Raw genomic sequence first — 22,037 nt, 5'->3', positions numbered from 1 at the left:
CAGTATTTTTCTTTCTTTGACTTACTTCACTTAGCATAATGCCACTAAGGTTGTCACAAATGGCATGGTTTCATTCTTTTTTATGGCAGAATAATATTCTATTCTTTATCTGTTCATCTGTTGATGGACATTAGGTTACTTTTATATCTTGACTATTGTAAATAATGCTGCAATGAACATGGGGGGCGGTGTACATATATCTTTTTGAGTCGGTGTTTTCATTTTCTTCAAATAAATACCTAGAAGTGGAACTGCTGGATCATATGGTAATTCTGTTTTTCAGATTTTGAGGAACCTATAGCATGTTTTCCATAGTGGCTGCACCAATCTATGTTCTCACCAACAGTGTACAAAGGATCTCTTTTCTCTACAATCCTCATCAACACTTGTTCTTTTTTATCTTTTTCATAATAGCCATTCTAACAGGTATGAAGTGATAGCTCATTGTAGATTTGATTTGCATTTCCCTCATGATTAGTGATATTGAGCATCTTTTCATGTGACTATTGGTGGTTTTCTTTGGAAAAAAGCATGGTGTAAGGTAGTGGCCAAGTTACTTTCTTTTCTATGTGGCTGTCAAGTTTTCCTAATGTCATTTATTAAGAGACTTTCCTTTCCGCAGTGTATATTCTTGACTCTTTTGTTGTAAATCAATTGACCATATATGCATAGGTTTATCTCTGGGCTCTTTATTCTGTTCCATTGATCTATGTGTCTGATTTTTTTGCCAATACCAAAAATACACTGCCAATACTGTAGTTTTGTAGTATAGGAAGATGCCTTCATCTTTGTTGTTCTCTCAAGATTACTTTGGCCTTTTGAATTCTTTCGTGTGGTTTCATAAAAATTTTAGGATTGTTTGTTCTATTTCTTGAAAACTTCTGTTGGAATTTTGATAGGGATTGCATTGAAGTTACAGATTGCTCTGGTCAGTACAGACATTTAATACTGATTTTTCTAATCTGTGAGCCCAGTGTATCTTTACATTTATTTGTGTTTTCTTCGGTTTCTTTCATTAATATCTTGTAGTTTTCAGGATACAAGTCTTTCACCTTCTTGATTAAATTTATTCCTAGGTATTTATTCTTTCTGATGCAACTGTCAGTGGGATTGTTTTCATTTACAAATGATGCTATTATTTTAAAACATATTTCATTTTTTAGAGCAGTTATAAGTTGACAGCAAAACTGAGAGGAAGATACAGAGATTTCTCATCCCTCTGCTCCCAAACATACACAGTCTCTGCTGTTAAAGGATCCCCACCAAAGTGGTACATTTGTTACCACTGATAAACCTACACTGACACATCACAATCTCTCAAAGTCTGTAGTTTACCTTAGGGTAAACTTGGTGTTTCACATTCTGTGTGCCATAGCATTTTAAAGCCAAACAGCTTGGTTTGATACTTATAGGTTATGTAACCTGGGACAGGTAGTTTAACCCTTCAGAGCCTCAGTTTTGTCATCTGTAAAATGGTCATAGTAATATCTACTTTCAGCAGTTATTGGGGTGCATTTATTGAGGGGATAGTGCTTTGCAGACCACATGGCACTCAATAGGTGTTTTCCCTCTAGACTGAAAGCTCCCTAGGAGCCAGCACTGTATCATCTTGTCTACCCCTAAAGCTCTGGTGTCTAACAGTCCCTGGAAGACAAGGTGCTCAATGGTTAGTTACTTAGCAAACTTGGAGTACCTTTAAAAAAAATTAATTAACTTTTGGCTGTGCTGGGTCTTCATTCCTGCATGAGAGTTGCTCTAGTTGTGGTGAGCAGGGGTCTACTCTCCAGTTGCAGAGCCTCTTATTTCAGTGGCTTCTCTTGTTGCAAAGCATGGGATTAAACCTGTGCGTCCCCTCCATTGTTAGCTGGATTCTTAACCACTGGACCACCAGGGAAGTCCCAAACTTGGAATATCTTAAACTGACCTGTGCATTTCAAAGGAGAAATGCTGTAACCCTGGATTGGAGAATTGAGAAGGGTGATGGAGGAACATGGAGAAGGTCTACCACCTTGGCCTTGGGGTGCTGAAGGGTTAATGATCAGCTCACCAACAGGGCTAGAGAACAGGAATTTGCAAGAGAAGGTGGGGGTTCTTTCCGTTTCTAATGTGTGTGCATGAGATTGCTCTATATTTGGATGATGGCTCTCTCATCTGAGGGTTAATCCTCTTTGTCCGAGTCATCCAGCCTGGGGATTAACTGCTTTAAACTCCAAGCCTCACTGTCCCTGACAATGTGAGTTTTGTGTTGCCAAGAACTGGGGCTTTCAGGGGTCAGTTTTTATTGACCCAGCACACAAGGCTTCTTTGTGATCACTAAATCCTGGCCCCTTAATACTATGGAGAGAGAGACTGAGGCCCCTTTAGGGGAGGTAACATTATTTCCTGTGGCAGATTTATGATCAGAGCCCCTGTTTCCAGCCTGGAGTTCTCTCTTCTGCTCTGTGCTAGTGTTTAATGAAGGTTTCAGGAGAAGGGGCTTAGCTGAAAGAGCAAAACAATGAAATGGAGTGCTGGAGTCCTGATGTAAATTCCATGTTGTGTTTTGGGGAAGTTTCCAGTATGTCTGGGGAAAGTCTAGCCGGCTCCTTTGCTAATAGATGATCTATTTGGAAACACTTCCAAGGGACTTGAGTCCCCCACCACTTTTGACTTTGGGTGCCCAGCTCAGGATTCCCTTTCTGGGATCAATAAAATCTGGCTGGCTCCACTGGGGTCACATCCCTGTCCTGGAGACCACTCTGTGAGTCCCACATGGTGCGAGGGAAGAGGAGTTCCTCAAAGGGAAATTGAGGATTTGTTACCAAAAGAAGGAGAATTGGTTATTGATCTTGGAAACCCCCGGTGTCTGCCACAGATACTGAGCTGACTTCTCTTGCTTAAATAAAGATTATAAACTATTAGCTTTGTTGGTATGTATCAAAGACGTTAAAGTCTGCCTGTGTCTTCATCTTGCCTTCTTTTCTAAGGGATTCTGAGTTTCATAACTCCGTCCTTTCTTGTCCTACTCTTTAAAAAAAAATATTTGTTTATTTATTTGACTGCATTGGATCTTAGTTGTGGTACACAGGGTCTTCCTTGCATCATGCAGGATCTTTCGTTTGCAGCACCCGAAACTCTAGCTGTGGCATGGGGTCTTTAGCTGTTCCATAACATGTGGGATATTAGTTCCCTGACCAAGGATTGAACCTCTGTCCCCTGTGTTGCAAGGCAGATTCTTAACTGCTGGACCACCAGGGAAGTCCCATGCTTTCCCTATTCTTGCATTTTAAGAATTAGAATATGAAAAATTCAAAGGTAAATTCCCCTCCATCCCTGAAATCCACTTTACATCTATATTCAACAAATACTGATTGACTGCCCACCATGCTAGGCATCAGGTTTAGTGGTGCGCAAGGAAGACTCGATCCTTGTCCTCTGAATTGCTGGCTTGTCTGTAACTTGAAGACCTGTAAGCCCCACTGCTGGCCATCAGAGGTACTAACTTTGGTTAAAGAAGGGAGTGCATCGTTGAATCACACCGATGAGTTATTCTGCCAAAGAACGTGACTTCACATTCTCCCTGCATGCAGAACATCTTGGAAATTGGAAGAGACAAAAAAATCCATCTTGGGACCAAACGTCTTGCTACTCTGTTCCCCTGAAATGGGGAGAGTGGGTGGCTTTCACTTGTGCTGCTTCGGTTTGCAGGCTGTGAACAAGAACTGGCACTCCAGCCTGCTTTGTTGTGTGGCGGTGTTTGAACACTGGACAGCATATTGCTTTGCTATTATCAGGTTACTTGTATAAGCCTAGCAGCTGGCAATTGTGTAATCGTTTTTAAAAGAAAAAGCCAGAGATATTTGCTTAGAATTTCTAAAAAGGTAGAGAATGAGACGTGCTGTGCAATCCCATGCAGAACATTGGATGACTGCTCTTCACAAAGGCAGGCTTGTTCCTTGGTTAGAATTCCCCGTGGGACTTCCCCTCCTCAAAGTTCAGGGATGGGTCATGCATTCTGGAAGGGAAGCCTGTCTCATTTTCTCTGCACGCACTGACAGAGCTGGAAATGTTGCCTTGGCTCCTGGGATCTAGTCAATTTTATGCTGAGAGCCTTGCAGCTCTGAGTCCAAAGTCAGTCCCGGAATATAGACCCTGAAGAGCTTAGAGCTGTACTTCTCTCTCTTCCTGTTTCATGTTCGCACTGTGGTTGGATGACTGGATTGAAGCTTGTCTCCTTCCCTTACTAATTGTGCTTACAGGCTCTGTGCATCAGTTTTCTTATCTATAGGATAAATAAAGTATTAATACGGCTCTGTCTCATACAGTTGTGAAAGGAGAGAAATTAAATGAGGTACTACAGTGCTCAGGAATTCCCAGGTGGCTTAGTGGTAAAGAATTGTCTGCTACTGCAGGAGACTTGGGATGGGGGTTCGATCTCTGAGTTGGGAAGATCCCCTGGAGTAGGAAATGGCAATATTCTTGCTGAGGAAATCCTGTGGACAGAAGAGCCTGGTAGTTACAGTCCATGGGGTTGTAGAGTTGGACACAACTGAATAACTGAGCAAGCACGCACTATAGTGCTCAGCATAACGTTGGGCAGATACCAAGTGTATCAGTCAGCTATTACTGCCTGAGAATAATAATGCTGCATAACAAACATCCCCAGATCTCTCAGTGACTGACACAACAAACTTTATTTAACTCACTTATGAGTTTGCCAGTCAGATAGAGAGGCTCTCCTTCATGTTGCAGGTCAGGTGCAGACCTGCTCTGTGTCTCTCTCATCCAGCTCCTTGGATGCTACAGGCAGCTGCTGGAGATGTGTCCTTCTCACGGCAAATGGTAGGAGGACATGAGAGATGCCTAACTGTAAAAGTAAATTGAAAGCCTCTGTGCATATCCTGTTGCTGACATTTCATTGGCCAAAGCAAACCACATCTCCAAAACCAACATCAACAAAGTGAGAAAGTACACATTTCTCACAGTGGAAAACACTGCAACATTATTTGGCCAAGAGTGTGGATTATAATTGTATTCCATTGGGGAGAATTGGGAATAATAATTTGAACTGTCACAGCAAGTTATTTATATAACAGGAAGTTAGTGGAAATTTTCTGTTGTTGTTGTTCAGTTGCTAAGTCATGTCTGACCCATGGACTGCAGCATGCCAGGCCTCCTTGTTCCTCACCATCTCCCGGAGTTTGCTCAGACTCGTGTGCATTGAATCGGTGATGTCATCCAACCATCTCATCCTTTGCTGCCCTCTTCTCCTTTTGCCTTCAGTCTTTCCCAGCATCAGGGAAATTCTTTCCAATGAGTTCACATTAGGTGGCCAAAGTATTAGAACTTCAGGATCAGTCCTTCCAATGAGTATTCAGGGTTGATTTCCCTTAAGATTGGTTTAATCTCTCTGCTGTCCAAGGGATTCTCAAAAGTCTTCTCCAGCACCACAATTTGAAAGCATCAATTCTTCAGCCCTCAGCCTTCTTTATGGAAATTTTCTATCATCCCAGAATAGGCATTCAGAGGGCAAACCTGAAAATATGAAGCTTTAGGCACTCTGCTTTTTATACTGAGCCACAAATAACCAGGGGGCTTCCTGGATGGCTCAGTGGTAAAGAATTCACCTGCTAATATAGGAGACACAGGAAATGCAGGTCCAGTCCCTGGGTTGGGAAGATCCCCTGGAGAAGGAAATGGCAACCTGCTCCAGTATTCTTGCCTGGGAAATCCCATGGACAGAGGAGCCTGGTGGGCTACAATCCATGGGGTTGCAAAGAATTGGATGTGACTGAACATGCACACACAGATAACTGAGGTCCCTCAGGACTTTCCAAGAGGTATCAAATCTGGCCTTGGAGCCCTCAACTCTAAGCCTCCAGGTCTACATAGGCATAGAGATGGAAAAGAAGGCATAATCTATGGAATCTTCACCTGTAGAAAGTACTTGCTTGAAGTGAAGGACTGTTTGCTTCCCATGAAGTCACGTGAAGGGACTTAGAGATTCCCTTATGCAGACTGGATATGCTTGCCAAGAGGGACATGGGGCCTCTTGTACCAGCAGACACTCCACCCCTTGTGGTTCTGCTGGAGTGTATTGAGCTTGGAGGGCTTGAGGTGTTCCCTGGAGTTTAGAGCAACGAAGACACAGAGTGCCTCCTTTGAGTCTGGAAATTTTGGCAGGTAGGAGGCTTAATAGAGTAGCCCATATCAGCAGGGAAACATGGATGGTGGTACAGTGCCAAGGGAAGAAAAGGACCTTTTTCTTGTCCATTCACTGAGGCTTTGGAAGGTACTGAAGGCTCCTTGGGAGGAAGCATAAAGCTTAGGGGAGGAGCAGGCACCCCAGGGCTGCCCAAACAGCAGCTAAATCACAGCAGGGGGAAATCTGTTGGGTTGGCCAAAGAGTTCATCTGCATTTCCCCATAAGATGCTGCAGAAAAACCTGGAAGAACTTTTTGGCCAGCCCAATACTTGAAGTAGTGGCTGGATGCATGGCCCCCTGGTGGGTGTGAGCTGGGACCCAGTTGCCCCTCTCTAAGAGGCTCCTCAGTGCTGCAAGAAGCTGGGTGAGCTGAACCTTGCCCTAAGAAAGCAGCGTACCTGGGAACTGCCGGCATTAGAGGGGCCAGTATGGACCAGGGCAATGCCAGGAGAGACATCTCCCTGTTACCGTAATTATTGTTGTGCTTCTGCGTGCGTCACTCAGCATTCCAGTTTGAACAGACAGGATCAATCTGCTGCCTTCCTCCACTTCCGGACCCTTTTCCTAGCTCCTTCCTGCCTCCCTTCAACTCTGCTTGGAGCCTGGCACATTTCATGCACTAGCTAATCAGCTCTGCCCGTGTGGAGGCAGGGCCCAGGGGTGTGGGCATGCTGGCTGATCTGCTTGGGGCTCCCAGCGCTTACTCCTAATCCCCAGCCTCTGTCTGGCCAGCAGCAGATGGGATTCTCTGTGGGGAGCTCACCCAGCATGCTCCACTTTTTAGGATAAGGTGGGGTCCAAAGCACAAAAATAAAATGCTGCTACTGAGTATATCTTTGCAAGGAGCCTTTGCTCCTTTGGTTGGCATTTCTAGGGGAATAAGAATTTCCCGGTGGTGAGCTATTTTTTGTTGTTGTTGTTAATGATAAATCTTTTCTTAATCTCAGGGAGAGATTCAGTGGTTAAAGTGGATGAGGGAAAAGGATAAAATGTGCCTGAGGTCTAGTCTGAGTACAAAGTTCTGGTGAGAAATTCATTCGTTCTCCTGTTTAGGTCGGGGCCACTTGCTGAGTTGCCTGAATTTAGCAGATGACAAATCCTCCCACTCTGGCTCTGGTTGTTGTAAACTATTATATTAATAACACAAAGAATGTGACTTATTCCAAGACTCATGTTTGCAAGGGAATTTGAAATCACCCAAATCTGTTGGTGAAATTAGGAACTATTCAAGTTTGTCATCCAGGTCAATGGTTTCTTTATGCTTACTAATTTTTTTCTGCTTAGCTTGATAGTATTTCCTATTGAATAAGATTTGGAAAATAGTAAAACTTATATATTATAAAGCTCTTTATTCATACTGCCAAGTTACTTTTCAGAACATGGTGCTAATTTACCCTACAACCAGCAATGTATGAATGCCCCTCAATGCATCCTTGATGTTTAATTATGAAAAAAATAAAACGTGGTCAATTTGTTCATTGAAACAAGATGTTACTTTTCATACATTTGATTGCTAATGTGATTGAGCACTTTGCTTATTGACGAATTGTATTTCCTTTTTTTAGGCATTGTCTTTCCATGTCCTTTGTCCATTTAAAATTGAGTGTTAGTGTTTTCCATATTTGTTAGTAAAAGCTCTGTGCATATTGAGGTTACTAAATCGGTGACTCATAATTACTGTAATCATGTTCCCAATCTATTTGCCTTTAATTTTGTACTTATATGGTCTTCTTGCCATGTAGCAATCTAATTTTTATGTATTCATATTGTTAGTGTTTTCAGTTAAAATTGCATTCTTTTCATGCTTAAGTTTTTCCTTACCCTAAAATTTCCTTACCCTGTAAATTTGGACAGTTTTTGCCATTTTAATTTTATATGTGAGCTATTAATCATTTTCACTTTATTATGATCTTCTCGTGGGAGGTAAGGAATTAATCTCTATTTTGTTGTTGGTCAGTCACTCAGTTGTGTCCGACTCTTTGTGACCCCATGGGCTGTAGCCCGCCAGGATCCTCTGCATAATTTCCCAGGCAAGAATACTGGAGTAGGTTGCCATTTCCTTCTCCAGATACTCTTCCCAACCCAGGGATCAAACCTGCTGCATTGGCAGGTGGATTATTTACCACTGAGCCACCAGGGGAGCCTGGCTCTATTTTAGTTCATTTTAACTGTTGGTGATCAGTCTTTTAGTACCACGTAGTGAATACTCCTTTCCCCACTGAGTTGAAAACCCACCTGTATATTTTGCTCTATTTGATCTCTCTGTCTCAAACTCATGTAATTATTATACTTTTATGTTCTGCTTTAATGTCTAGAAGTACAAATCCCTCTTCAATCTTACTTTTAAAATGTTCCTTTGGTATTTGGTTCAGATGGTAAAGAATCTGCCTGCAATGCAGGAGATCAGAGTTTGATCCCTGGGTCGGGAAGATCTCCTGGAGAAGGGAATGGCAACCCACTCCAGTATCCTTGCCTGGAGAATTCCATGGACAGAGGAGCCTGGTGAGCTACAGTCCATGGGGTCACAAAGAGTTGGACACGACTGAGTGAGTTTCACTTGGGTATTTTCACCCATTTATTCTTGCAGGTGAATTACTGAGTTATGTTGCCAAATGTGTTGAGAAGCCAGAGCTGGTGTATTGAATTAAGAATATGCAAACTATGACCTGCTGAATGAGGGGGTACAAACCATCTGCATAGGATTGGCAAGTGGCTCCCTCAGCATCTGAGGTTCCACTTTGGGGAAGGGGAACTTCAGGGGTGGTTTTATTAAATTTTTAAAAATTTTACTTTTAACTGAAGGATAATTACAATATTGTGATGGTTTCTGCCATACATCAACATGAATCAGCCATAGGTATACATATGTCCCCTTCCCCTCCAACCTCACTCCCACCTCCCTCCCCACCCCACCCCTTTAGGTTGTCCCAGAACAGCAGCTTTGGGTTTCAGGGGTGGGTTTTGATTGAAGGTGCAGTTTCAGTACACCCACACCAAGGAAGTGAGTGGGCACTGTGGTGGTGGGGGGAAGGGCAGTCTTCTATCCCAGGTCATGATCCAGCAGGAAATGGAGGACGATGTAGTAAGCACCTATTACTTATAAGGTGGTTGGGCCAGAAGTTGCTAATTTTTCTATCTGGTTATTTTATTTTTATTAATTAATTTTTTAAAAATTGGAGGATAATTGATTTACAGTGTTGTGTTGGTTTCTGCCATATAATAATGAGAATCAGTCATAACTAAACGTATATCTCTTCCCTCTTGAGCCTTCCCTTCCCCAACCCACCCCTCGAGGTCATCACAGAGCACCAGGCTGGGTTCCCTGTGTTATAGAGAAGCTTCCCACTAGCTGTCTATTTCACAGATCAGAGTGTATATATGTCAGTGCTGCTCTCTTACTTTGTCCCACCCTATCCTTCCCTAGTTATGTCTGTGGGTCTGTCACTACATCTGCAAATAGGTTAATCGGTAGCATTTTTCTAGATTCCATATATATGCGTTAATATATGTTGTTTTCCTCTTTCTGACTTTCTTCACCCTGTAGAGCATGCTCTAGTTCCATCCACCTTAGTTCAGTTGATTCACATTTGTTCCTTTTTATGGTCGAGTAATATTCCATTGTCTGGTCAAGGCTATGGTTTTTTCAGTGGTCATATATGGATGTGAGACTTGGACTGTGAAGAAAACTGAGTGCCGAAAAGTTGATGCTTTTGAACTGTGATGTTGGGAAAGACTCTTGAGAGTCCCTTGGACTGCAAGGAGATCCAACCAGTTAAATCCTAAAGGAGATCAGTCCTGGGTGTTCATTGGAAGGACTGATGCTGAAGCTGAGAGTCCAATACTTTGGCCACATCATTTGAAGAATTGACTTGCTGGAAAAGACCCTGCTGCTGGCAGGGATTGGGGGCAGGAGGAGAAGGGGACGCCAGAGGATGAGATGACTGGATGGCATCACCGACTCGATGGGCATGAGTTTGAGTAAACTCCGGGAGTTGGAGATGGACAGGAAGGCCTGGCTTGCTGCGATTCATGGGGTTGCAAAGAGTCGGATACGACTCAGCGACTGAACTGAACTGAATGTTCCATTATATATATATGGATGAAGGTCACTAATTTTTAATGGGCTCAACTCTATAATTAGTTATCTTAAAAGGGATCCTGGAAAAAGCAAAGTAGGGACTTACAGAGGGAATCCTAAACTCAATCCTTTTCTAATTGTCCAGACTCTGGACAGGGTTATCAAATTATAAAATGCCTAGGCAAAAGCTCAGGAAAACAGAAGTTGTTTTTCTCATCATATTGAGTTAAGAAAAAATCTTGTTGGAACTTGGATAGGAATTATAGTTTAATTCCACTACAAATTGCATTTATATTTATGTAGTTACATTACTAGTTAATTTGGTGACAATTGGCATTACAGAACATGTTATATTTCTTTTTTTATCCAATGTTTATTTTCAGTCTCTCTATGAAGCTTTGTATTTTAAAATAACAAAATTATTAAAATAAGAATATAATAGGAAAAAACCTAACCCTCACTGAGGATTATATGCTAGGCTTTGGTTACTTTAAACACAAGATCTCATTTAATCTTACCAATTTACCCAAGATGATTCAGGAAGTAAATGGCAGAGAAATCTAGTCAAGACTTTTAGATTCTGGAGCTTGAGCAGTTACACTATAGCTCCTCCCTTAAGATTCAGGCAAATTATCTCCTGTAGTTTAAAGTGGCAGAAAAATAGTCTACAAAAATATTAAGTTTTGTTCTTATGTTAATAACATTAAAATTTTCTCTTTGAAATTAAGAAAGTGTTAGAATGGGCTAAACTTTGCTTGAAATTTGGTAAGCACTATGGATTTGAAGGGGCTTCGAAGGTGGCGCTAATGGTAAAGAACCTATCTGCCAATGCCAGAGACACAAGAGACGAGGCTTTGTTCCTTGGGTCAGGGAAGATCCCCTGGAGGAGGAAGTGGGAACCCACTCCAGTGTTCTTGCCTGGAGAATCCCATGAAGAGAGGAGCCTGGCAGGCTGCAGTTTGTAGGGTCGCACAGAGTCGGACATGACTGAAGGGACTTAGCATAGCACAACACATAAATTTGAAGAGTGAAGATTTTCTTCTCATTGGGCAAATTTTTATTCAGTGCTTTGGTTCTCAATCCTGGCTGTGTATTAGAATCAGCTGAGGAGTTTATTTAAAAAACAAAAACAAAAACAAGCAATATCCTAACTTTCCTTAAGCCAGAGTATACTTAAGTCAGACTCTAAGGGGGTCTGGAAAATTGAATTTCTTTAAGAAACTCTCTGATGATCCTGGTGTGCAGCCAGGGTTTTCGACCCTGACAGAGTAAATCCTCAGCTACTGTTTCTGTTTCTGACATTTTTATTTTCCTCCTAGACTCATCCACAGTTCTTGGCTAGAATCTCCTTTCTTTGTCTTTCGCGTCTATCATATTCTCTGATCATTTTTACCTTTTTATATTTTTAATTTTCTTTCTGAAGGTGAACTCAACTGCCGGACAAACCAAACAGATCTCTCCCTAGCTAGAAGGAAAGAGAGTTGGCTTAAAAAGGAAAACAGATGAGATTAGAACATCAATTCTGTTAAAACTCAGGAGTCCTCATCCCAATCGGGGAATTTGTTCCTCTCTGCCACGCCCTCTCCTTCTCCATCCACCTCAGGAAAGAATCTATTTATAAACTGTTTTGAAAACCATTGCTTGTTCAGGATCTCGACTACAAGAGACTGTATTCCCAATATGTGCTAAACGGCCCCATTTGCAAACCCCCACTATGTCATGTACTATACAGTAAGTCCTCCACATGCGAACCTTCAAGTTTCAAGCTTTCAAAAATGCAACCGTGCATCTGGTTCCAGCAAAGAACCAGAACCCATGCCGCCATCAGTCGTGAGTGAAATGAAGCTTGCCCTCCATCTCCTACTGTTGACAGGCCTTCAGCTCTACCATCTCACACCTCCTCTCCCTCCTCCATCGGGAACTCTTCTGGCCTGTTCACTCCACGCCAGCCCCTGCAGGCTGGCCGTTGCACTGTACTACTGTACTTTTCAAGGACCTGTACTATAAGATTAGAAATGTTTCTTTTTTGGTGTGTTCGTTTTTTAATGTATTATTTTTGTGAAAAGTATTATAAACCTCTTTCAGTACAGTACTATATAGCCGATTGCATTAGTTGGGTACCTAGGCTAACTTTGTTGGACTTCCAAACAAATCAGACTTGCTAGTGTGCTCTTGGAACGGAACTTGTTCATATGTAGGGGACTTACTATAAATATATTTCATGAGTATAAGGCCAGGGGTGTTGTGGATGTGTCTAGGATGAGCACAAAGCCTGATTTATCAGAGGTGAAAGGTTTCATCAGAGATGCTCCCCGCTACCCATCAAGACTTAAGTCACGGTACTCACAGGTGGGGTCCCCAAACATCCTTGCCGATGGGAAAGCGGGGGTGCCTGTCTGGAGCATTTTTAGCTGCCCAGCTTTCTTCTGGTGGGTAATGATTCTGCCCCTTCTGCCTTCTGAGCCATCCGGACACCGGTTCCCTGCTTGTTCTCTGCTGCAAGGCTGGCGCCCCAGCTCTGACTCCTCCGTCCTTTCTGCTGCTTCCAGTTGCTTCTTTTGTCTCTGTGAGTGGCTGAACAACACTGGACTCCCCAGTTAAGATACTGAGCACCTGGGCTTATCTTCCCCAATGTTTCATCTATTCTCAGCCCTGCACTTTCCAAGACACCTGTTTAAATACAAGTTTGAGGAAGAGACGGTGCCTGTGGGCCATCAAACCACGAAGCCTGCATTTGTTTATCCAGGAATACCCTAGGAAGCCAAGATCCATGTCATAAACACTGTGCACATTGTTCTATTTGTGGGGCACAAATTGGGGGGAGTATGTGTGTGTTCAATGCCTACCATTTCTGAAGAGCAGACCTCCTTTGCTCTTTGCCAAAAATTCCCACAAGGCACAAAGTATTATTCCCTCTTTACAGAGAAGCTGAGTCACTTATCCAGTGTCTCGTGGTTGGCATGTGGTAGAGTTGTGATCCACACCTTCAGATTCCTTGTCCAGGGCTCTTTATATTGGGCATGACTTCACTGAGAGTCTCTAGAGGTGAATAGGGAGAGGTTAACTGGGAACAGGCTGGATTCACTAGATAAGCCATCTCCAGGTGAGACCCTCCTGAGCTCTGAGCACGTGTGACCTGTGTCCCCTCACTGTTCCTAGATTACTCTTTTACCTGGGAATCACCAGGGCCATGTAGAAGACTGCTGCCCGGAGAGATGTCCTGAAGCGGTGCCTAGGGCAAATGGGGGGAGCATCACTCTGGAGGTTACCCCTTCATAAGGCATTTAGCTTTGCCAGTTCAAAGTTGTACTCAGTCGCTAAGTCCTGTCTGACTCCCTGTGATGCTATGGATCGAAGCCTGCCAGGCTCCTCTGTCCATGGGGTTCTCCAGGTAAGAATACTGGAGTGGGTTGCCATTTCCTCCTCCAGGGGATCTTCCTGACCCAGGAATCAAACCCGAGTCTCCTGCATTGGCAGGTGGGTTCTTTACCACTGAGCCACCCGGGGAAGCCAGTTCAGAGAGGATTCTTTAAATTCCTGGGGAAATAGTTGTCCATGTAGCCCTGTGTTGCTCTCCGCACCACGTGGCTCCTCTCCCAGCCTCCTCTTCTCCCTGTTCTGGAGGCTGGAAGTCTAGATCGAGGTGCCTGCAGGCTCATTTCTCCTGAGGGCTCTCTCCTTGACTTGTGGACAGTAGTCTTACGTGGTTTTCCTCTGTGTGTGCATCTCTGATGAATCCCTGCATGTCCTCCTCACAGAATGGTCCTCCTGGGTAATCTTCAGGGTCAGCAAAACTGTGTTTTGCCTTGCTGGTACTGGTTTGCTCTTCTTTTCTCACCACATTCATTACATTATCAGAGTGCTATTAAGATTTACATGAAACCTCCCAGCCTCGGGGCCCATCTGTTCTTGCTATTTATTCCCCCAGGGGAGTCACGAATCTGTCATCTGCGGTTTTACAGTTCTCCGTATCCGAGGTGCCAGCGCTGTGTTTCCTCTGTGAGGCCACGATGCACGACTCTCTTCATGGTGAAGGGCTCTGGGGGGATCGTGCAAAGAATGACACCCCCTTCTTCAGGAAGTAAGACGCCTTCTCCTGAGTGCCAGGCACAGCCGCCAAGTCCTGCTGGGAAACTATGCACCCTTGCTTCATAAAACAGAGGCCCCCAGGCCCAAACAGGGATCAGAGACCTCTTTTAAGTCAGACTTAAAACAGCCTCCTGCTGTCCAGAGATACAGCCATTATTTGTTCTTGAAAGGGAGTGCTGATACAGCAAAATGACACAGAAGGAGAGGCGGCTTGTCCAGTCGCTCAGTCGTGTCTGACTCTTTGCGACCCCATGGACTGCAGCATGCCAGGCCTCCCTGTCCATCACCAACTCCTGGAGTTTGCCCAAGTTCATGTCCATCGAGTCAGTGATGCCATCCAACCATCTCATCCTCTGCCACCCTCTTCTCCTTTTGCCGTCAATCTTTCCCCGCATCAGGGTCTTTCCCAGGGGAGGCTTAAACGGCAGGAAATTTCCTCCCTGTTCTGGAGGCTGGAAGTCTAGATCGAGGTGCCTGCAGGTTCATTTCTTCTGAGGGCTCTCTCCTGGACTTGTGGACAGTAGCCCTGTTGATGTCTTCTCACATGGTTTTCCTCTGTGTATCTCTGCTGAATCTCTGCATGTCCTAACCTCTTCTTTTTTTTCCAAAAATGTATTTATTTGTCGTTTAAAAACGTTAATTTTGGCTGTGTTGGGTCTTCATTGCTGTGTGCAGGCATTCTCTAGCTGCAGAGAGCGGGGCTGCTCTCCGGTTGTGGTTTGTGGGCTTCTCTTATCGGGGCGCACAGGCTCTGGGCACTCAGGCTAAGCAGTTGGGGTACATGGGCGGAGTTGCCCCACAGTGCGTGGAATCTTCCTGGAAACCAGGGATCAAATCTGTTTCCCCTGCACTGGCAGGCAGATTTTTAACCACTGGATCAGCAGGGAAGCCCCTAATCTCTTCTTATAAGGACACTGGTCAGATTGGGTCAGGGTCCACCCTGAGAGCCTCATTGAACTTCCTGCTCAGTCTCTCAGTTGTGTCTGACTCTTTGCAACCCCATGGACTCCTCTGTCCATGGGATTCTCCAGGTGAGAACACTGGAGTGGGTTGCCATGCCCTCCTCCAGGGGATCTTCCTGACTCAGCGATCCAACCCGCGTCTCTTACGTCTCCTGCATTGGCAGGCAGGTTCTTTACCACTAGGGCTACCTGGGTCACCTCTTTAAAGGTCCCATCTCCAAATACAGTCACATTCTGAGGTGTTGAGTGTTCAGTGTATGAATTATGAGGGAACATAAGTCAACCTATAACCGAGAGTTAATAAGTGAGAATACAGACACTGTTGAGTTTCTTTTCTGTGCCAGGCACTGTACTTGCAGTTTCATATACATTTTCCCATTTATTGAAAAGGACCTTATAGATCATGCAATGGTGATCCCAGCTGAACTCTGTATAATGACCACTGGCGGTCAGCCCAAGAGGTGTAGCTCCCCTTGGGAAGCTGGAAATTTAACACCAGGGGATAAAGAGCAGAGAGAGAAATTTAAGTTTCCTTGAAGAGAGAAAAGGGGCCCCAGCCCCACTGCACTTAAACATAACTGGATTGAATACATTAACAATGATGATAATAGAGATAGTAATTGAAATTTGTTTTTTTAAAGATATTTATTTATTTACTTGGCTGCATCTGGTCCTAGTTGCAGCATGTGGGATCTTCGTTGCGTCATGGGGGATCTTTCGTTGCAGTGCATGGACTCTCTAGCTGTGGCACGTGGGCTCCAGAGCACTTGGGTTCAGTAGTTTAGGCTGGCAGACTTAGCTGCTCCATGGCATGTGGTATCTGAGTTCCCCAACCAGGGATTGAACCCGTGTCCCCTCATTCCAGGGCAGATTCTTTAACCACTGGACCATCAGGGAAATCCCTGAAATTTGTTGAGTGCTTGCTGTGTTCTAAGTGCTTTTAACAATTGTTGTGGCTGCTCAGTTGCCAAGTCATGTCCTACTCTTTGTGACCCGATGGACTGCAGCATGCCAGGCCTCCCTGTCCCTTACCATTTCCCAGATTTGCCCAAGTTCATGTCCATTGAATCAGTGATGCCATCCAACCATCTTATCCTCTGTCGCCCTCTTCTCCTGCTGCCTTCAGTCTTGCCCAGCATCAGGGTCCTTTCCAATGAGTTGGTTCTTTGCATCGGGTGGCCAAAGTATTGGAGCTTCAGCTTCAGCATCAGTCCTTCCAAGCTTCTAGTGTATGACATATTTAATTGTTGCCATTCTAAAGAAAGAACACATTTAACACTCTTACGAAGTGTTGATCAGTCAAGTATGTGCAGAAAAGCGAGCTTCTCAGAAGGCGATGCTGGCAGTGCCTTCCAAATACTGCCCAAGAAAGAGGATATTCTAGCCAGCAGACCCAGGTATTGGCAAGGCTGTGCCTACTGTGGGGGCACAGGTGCCAGAGTCTGAGCTGGAGGCCAGAGAGGGTGACTCATCCACCTCTGTCTCCTCCAGTTGTGTTCTTCTCAGCATCCTTCCAAATACAGATGGGTCTCCCATGCTGGTCTGCCTAATAAGGTAGGGGGTGCTGGTCATGCCAAGATGAGGATTATGACTTACCAGTGGATGTCTCCTTGCAAATCAGTCAGGCCTTCTGGTTGCTGTCTGGAATCCATGGGGAATGGGAGAGAGACTTGTGTTGCAGGCCTGATAAAACCTGATTTGGGGTGACAGCCAGACCTTGGGCTGGGATATTATGTTTGTTTCTTTTGCTGCTGTAACAAATCACCACATAGTGGGTAAAAATGACATGCATATATTGTCTTATAAGGGCTTCCTGCATGGCTCAATGGGGAAGAATCATCCTGCAATGCAGGAGGCGTGGGTTCGATCCCTGGATTGGGAAAGATCCCCTGGAGGAGGAAATGACAACCCACTTCAGTATTCTTGCCTGGGAAATCCCATGGAGAGAGGGGCCTGGTGGGATACAGTCCATGAGGGTTCTAAAAGAGTAGGACACAACTTATCGACTAAAGGGTAAGAAGTTAACTTACAGTTCTGGAGGTCGGAGTTTGAAATGGGTCTCCCTGGGCTAAAATCGAGGTGCCTGCAGGGCTGCATTCTTCTGCAGGCTGGAGGAGAGAACCTGATCCCTCGCCTTTTCTGGTGTCTAGAAGCCGACTGCATCCCCAGGCTTGTGCCCTTTTCTTTACCTTCAAATCCAGCAGCTTAGCGTTCTCTGATTTCACTCTGACTCTCCCCCTCCTGTCTTCCTCTTTTCTGTGAGGACCCTTCTCATCACAATGGGTCTACTCCCATAGCTCAGCATAGCCTCTTCATCATAAGACCCTTTACTTAATCACACCCGTGAGTCCCTTTTGCCATGTCAAGTAGCATGTCCACAGATTCCAGAGATTAGGACGCAGACAGCTTTGGGAGGTCATTCTTCTGCCTCCCACAGTTATGCCCTTTTAAAAATTGGTGTCTCTGTTTATTTTTTTGACTATGCCATGTAGCATGGAAGATGTTAGTTCCCTGACCAGGGATCAAACCTGGATTGGGAGCATGGAGTCTTAACCCCTAGACTGCTAGGGAAATCCCCCCCCACAATTATCCTTACTGGGTAAAGAGTACCCTTTTGGGAAAACTCTCGGATGATGGTCAGCTGTTCATTTGAGTGACACCCAGCCTCAACGCTGGCTGTGCACTCTAATTTTTGAAGTTGGACGTCCCTACCTGGTGAGGCAGTGGGGATGTTGTTATGACCCGTGTGAAAGTCGGGGCAGCTGAGGGTCACAGAGGCCGAGTAGTTTTCTGGGATTGGCACCCATTTCAACCAGTAGCCCCATCATTGACATTGCACCGTGTTCCTTTCCAATCCATATAACAGACAGGGACATCAAAACTTATTTCCATTAGTATTTCCTTCATAAGAAGGAATATAAATTTCCTAACCTGGTGGCAGGAAAGTAGAAAAGAAAGCATGTTGTTGTTTAGTTGCTCAGTCCTGTCTGACTCTTTGCGACCCCATGGACTGTAGCTTGCCAGGCTCCTCTGTGCATGGGATTTCCCTGGAGGGGAAATGGCAGGTTGCCATTTCCTTCTCCAGGGGATTGGCCAGACCCAGAGATCAAAACCGAGTCTTCTGCGTTGGCAGGTGGGTTCTTTACCATCCCATCCACCAGGGAACACAAGTCTATTTTTCATGTGATGTGCCAGGGACTGCCCTGTCTGTTTCAAAAGCTGACAGTCCTTGCTTCCTGGGGTCTCTCTGCACTTGACTTTATTGTAAAACTTAATCAACAAATCAGGGTACAGACCACCTTAAGAAGGAAGTAGGCAGATCTCTTCTTTTGTTAAATTGGTCATGCATACGTGGATTCTTTCATTACACACAGAGTGACTTTTCTTTGGTGGGTGTTGTGAGGAATATAGAGATGTTGAAAATGTGAATATTGTTCTCAAGCAGTTCAGTCTGGTCATTTGTACTATAGACCCCAGAGGAAATCTTATAGACCAGGCTTTGAAGCTGAAAGATGGATTCAACTGCTAAGTTCCATCACTCATCCAGCTGAGTGATATTTGGCAAGTAGCTTAACCTCTCTGAGCCTGCCTCAGTTCCTCCTTCCATACAATGGGATAATAACCATACTTAGCTTGGAGGGTCCTTGGAAGGACCAAATGAACGTCAAACTCCCAACTCTGAGCTGAGGGCAGGGCAGATGCTCATGAGATGTTCTCAAGCCTTCTTCCCCCTGGCTGCTTAGTTTATCTTTAGAGAAAAGAGAAGAGTGTGCATGAGATGTGGGGGGCAGGGAGAGTGGGAGGTAAATTTAAGCATTTCTGGGATGTTCTAATAATGGGCAGAGGCCAGGCTGAAAAGAGATCAGCTGCGCCTTTTGCGAGCCTGATGCAGAGCAAACTCGTTCGGCCTCGCCTCTGTTTGAGGCTGCCAGAAGGGCGTTCTGTGCTCCAAATCATCATGCTGGCAGCACTGTCCAGCATCATCTTCCAGCAGAAAGGCTCAGGAGGTGTTTAGAAAGCAGACTGTCCACCCTGTTCTGATTTTGGAAAAGAAAAGCTCTTTCTGTGGAACAAATAACCTTTGAATCAGAAAGAGAAGAAATACTCTAGAGGCATAACAGATGAATAGACTAGACCCAGGGACAGCCCAGAAGGGTGTTTGTGTGTCTGAAGCTGAGATGTCAGTGGGGTGGTGGGGTGGATTGAGGGGAAGGAGGAGAGAGACATTTGGTATAAGAGTTGTGCCAGGCTCTGCGTGATGCCGTTGTAGGCGGAGTTCAGGTTTTAATCCCTGAATACTGGAGTGCAGAAATAGTCCAGGCGGTGACCAGGATTTCTTTTCACTGATTGATTGAGGTATGCTTGATGAACAATGTTGTGTTAATTTCCTCTGTACTGCAAAATGACTCATGTATATACATACATACCTTCTCTCTCTTTTTTTAAAAAAATCTTCTTTTCCATCATGATTTATCCCAGGATATTGAATATAATTCCCTTGTGAGATACAGTCTGGATTTCTATGTTAACTCTGCCAAGCCAAGCAGATTCAGGAGTAGTTCTTTAAGCTTTTCTTGTCTTTTTCTCATTAGATGCATTAAAGTGACTTGCATTTTGTGGACTGTAAGGAGACTTGAGTGGAGGGAGGGAAGAATGACATTTGGTGCTCTTTGCACAGAGAAGCATCCCCCAGGTATTTGAGCATATTCCACAGATAAAAGAAGGTGAGTGCACTTCTGAATGCTCTTATCTTTCTTAGCCTTATCCCCAGGGCTCAAATCAAACCTGAGATGGCGGAGAAAATGCCTCTCTACCCGGCGGGGACACATGCTGTCACTAGCTCTGCTCTCTGTCTAGCAGAGATTGTCAGCCCCCTCCTGGGAGCTGTTTTCACCCTCTCCCACCAGTGAGTCATCCTCAGAGGCCAGTTCTCAAGAAGGTGGGATGGCAGAGCAGGAGGAGGTGTCAGAATGTGAAAGCTGTTCTGTTCTTTCCTTGAAAATTAACTTGGCAGCTTGTAAGCAGTGAGTTTTCTGCATGGAGCCAGAACAAGTGAGCGGACCAGCTAGTGGGCCAGAGTCTGAAACCCACCCCCATCTTCCACTTAATTGAGTACGAGGTCCTGACGTTGCCTTATGCAAGTTTCATACATTGTACTGCTTTACAAACAGGGGTGAAATAATCATGGTGATAGTTTCTATGGGAGATCCTTGTAATCAAGTCATTTCAACAAATATTTAATGTGCCCTGGGCCAGTGGTGAAGAACCTGCCTGCTAAGGCAGGAAACTCAGCTTGGATCTTTGGGTTGGGAAGATCCCCTGGAGAAGGGAATGGCAATCCACTCCAGTATTCCTGCCTGGAAAATCCCATGGACAGAGGAACCTGGAGGGCTACAGTCCATGGGGTCACAAAAGAGTCAGACATGACTTAGCGACCAAACAACAACAATGGGTCAGGTATGTTCCATATACCGAAACAAGTACATTGAGGGTATCTGTCCTCGAGGCAATGGGAAAATGAACGTGTACATGACCATCACGTAAGGTCAGTGGAAATGAAGGCTATGGCCAAGGTATAAAGTGCTGGGTGTGCCAAGAAGAAATCCTTGTGTGCAGGGGCTGGCACTGGGGGAGGAGGGAGCTAGCATGGAGGGAGGAGGGAGCTGGCATGGGGGGAGGAGGGAGCTGGCACTGGGGGAGGAGGGAGCTGGCATGGGGGGAGGAGGGAGCTGGCACTGGGGGAGGAGGGAGCTGGCATGGGGGGAGGAGGGAGCTGGCATGGGGGGAGGAGGGAGCTGGCATGGGGGGAGGAGGGAGCAACCGAGTGAGATGGTGAAGCAAGCAAAGTCTGGGAAAAGCCCAGAACTGGAACGTGATCTGAGGGCACAGATGTGGCCACGAGGTGGACAGAAGTCAAAGGGAGTAACACATGGAGCATCCAGTGTGATGGCTACGTGGCTGCTGGGGACCTCTGGGGGCTCTGGTGCTGGGGAAATTGGTAGGCAGCAGGGATCCACCCAAGGCTGCTTCTTTTTTTTTTTCCTAGACATGGACCATTTATTTATTATTTTTAAAAGTTGGAGTATAGGGCTTCCCTGGTGGCAGTGGTAAAGAATCTGCCTGCGATGTAGGAGACTCAGGTTTGAACCTTAGGTCAGAAAGATCCCCTGGAGGAGGATGTGGCAACCCACTCCAATATTTGTGCCTGAAAAATCCCATGGACAGAGGAGCCTGGGCAGCCTACAGTCCATGGGTCATGAAGAGTCAGACACAGCTGAGCAACTCACACTAATAGTTGCTTTATAAGGTTGTTAGTTTCCCCTGTACAGTAAAGTGAATCAGCCACGTGCATACGGATATCTCCTCTTTATTTTATTTCCTTCCTGTTTACTAGGTCACCACAGAGCACTGAGTAGAATTCTCTGTTATACACTCGGTTCTACCAAGGCTTCTTTGGAGGGAATTGTTTTGGTCTGCTCTGGTCTGCCATTGGAGGCAGTAAGTCGTTTTAGGCTCGTTCGCTGGTTAGACTCTTGGCTAATTGTGTGCCCATGAGCACGGTTTTTCTTGGGCTCTACTTCATCAGCTGTAAAGTGGAGGCAGAAATGGTGCCCATGTAGGGTTCTTCGGAGAGTGGAATGGGATGATGTGGGGAGAATGCATAGCTCAGTGACTGGCACTTGGAAGGCTCAGCAAAGGGAGTGCATGTCAATAGCCATTCAAG

General features: G+C 45.0%; 1 protein-coding gene across 7 annotated transcripts in view; it reads left to right on the top strand.

Moving 5' to 3' along the window:
* The window catches only part of SV2B (synaptic vesicle glycoprotein 2B), a 229,193-nt gene that overhangs the window by 20,162 nt on the left and 186,994 nt on the right, over positions 1 to 22,037 (top strand). For 3 of the 7 annotated variants that reach the window (XM_070478198.1, XM_070478200.1, XM_070478197.1), the window contains exon 2: positions 19,906 to 20,037. The exons of the other annotated variants lie outside the window; for them this stretch is intronic. The gene's annotated coding sequence lies outside the window, so the exon portion shown is untranslated. The remainder of the gene's footprint in view (positions 1 to 19,905; positions 20,038 to 22,037) is intronic. 7 annotated transcript variants of the gene reach the window in all.

This window comes from Odocoileus virginianus, chromosome 16 (genome assembly GCF_023699985.2).
Source record: "Odocoileus virginianus isolate 20LAN1187 ecotype Illinois chromosome 16, Ovbor_1.2, whole genome shotgun sequence".
NCBI classification, from domain to species: Eukaryota; Metazoa; Chordata; class Mammalia; order Artiodactyla; family Cervidae; genus Odocoileus; species Odocoileus virginianus.
This window is presented reverse-complemented; position numbering and strand designations above follow the sequence as displayed.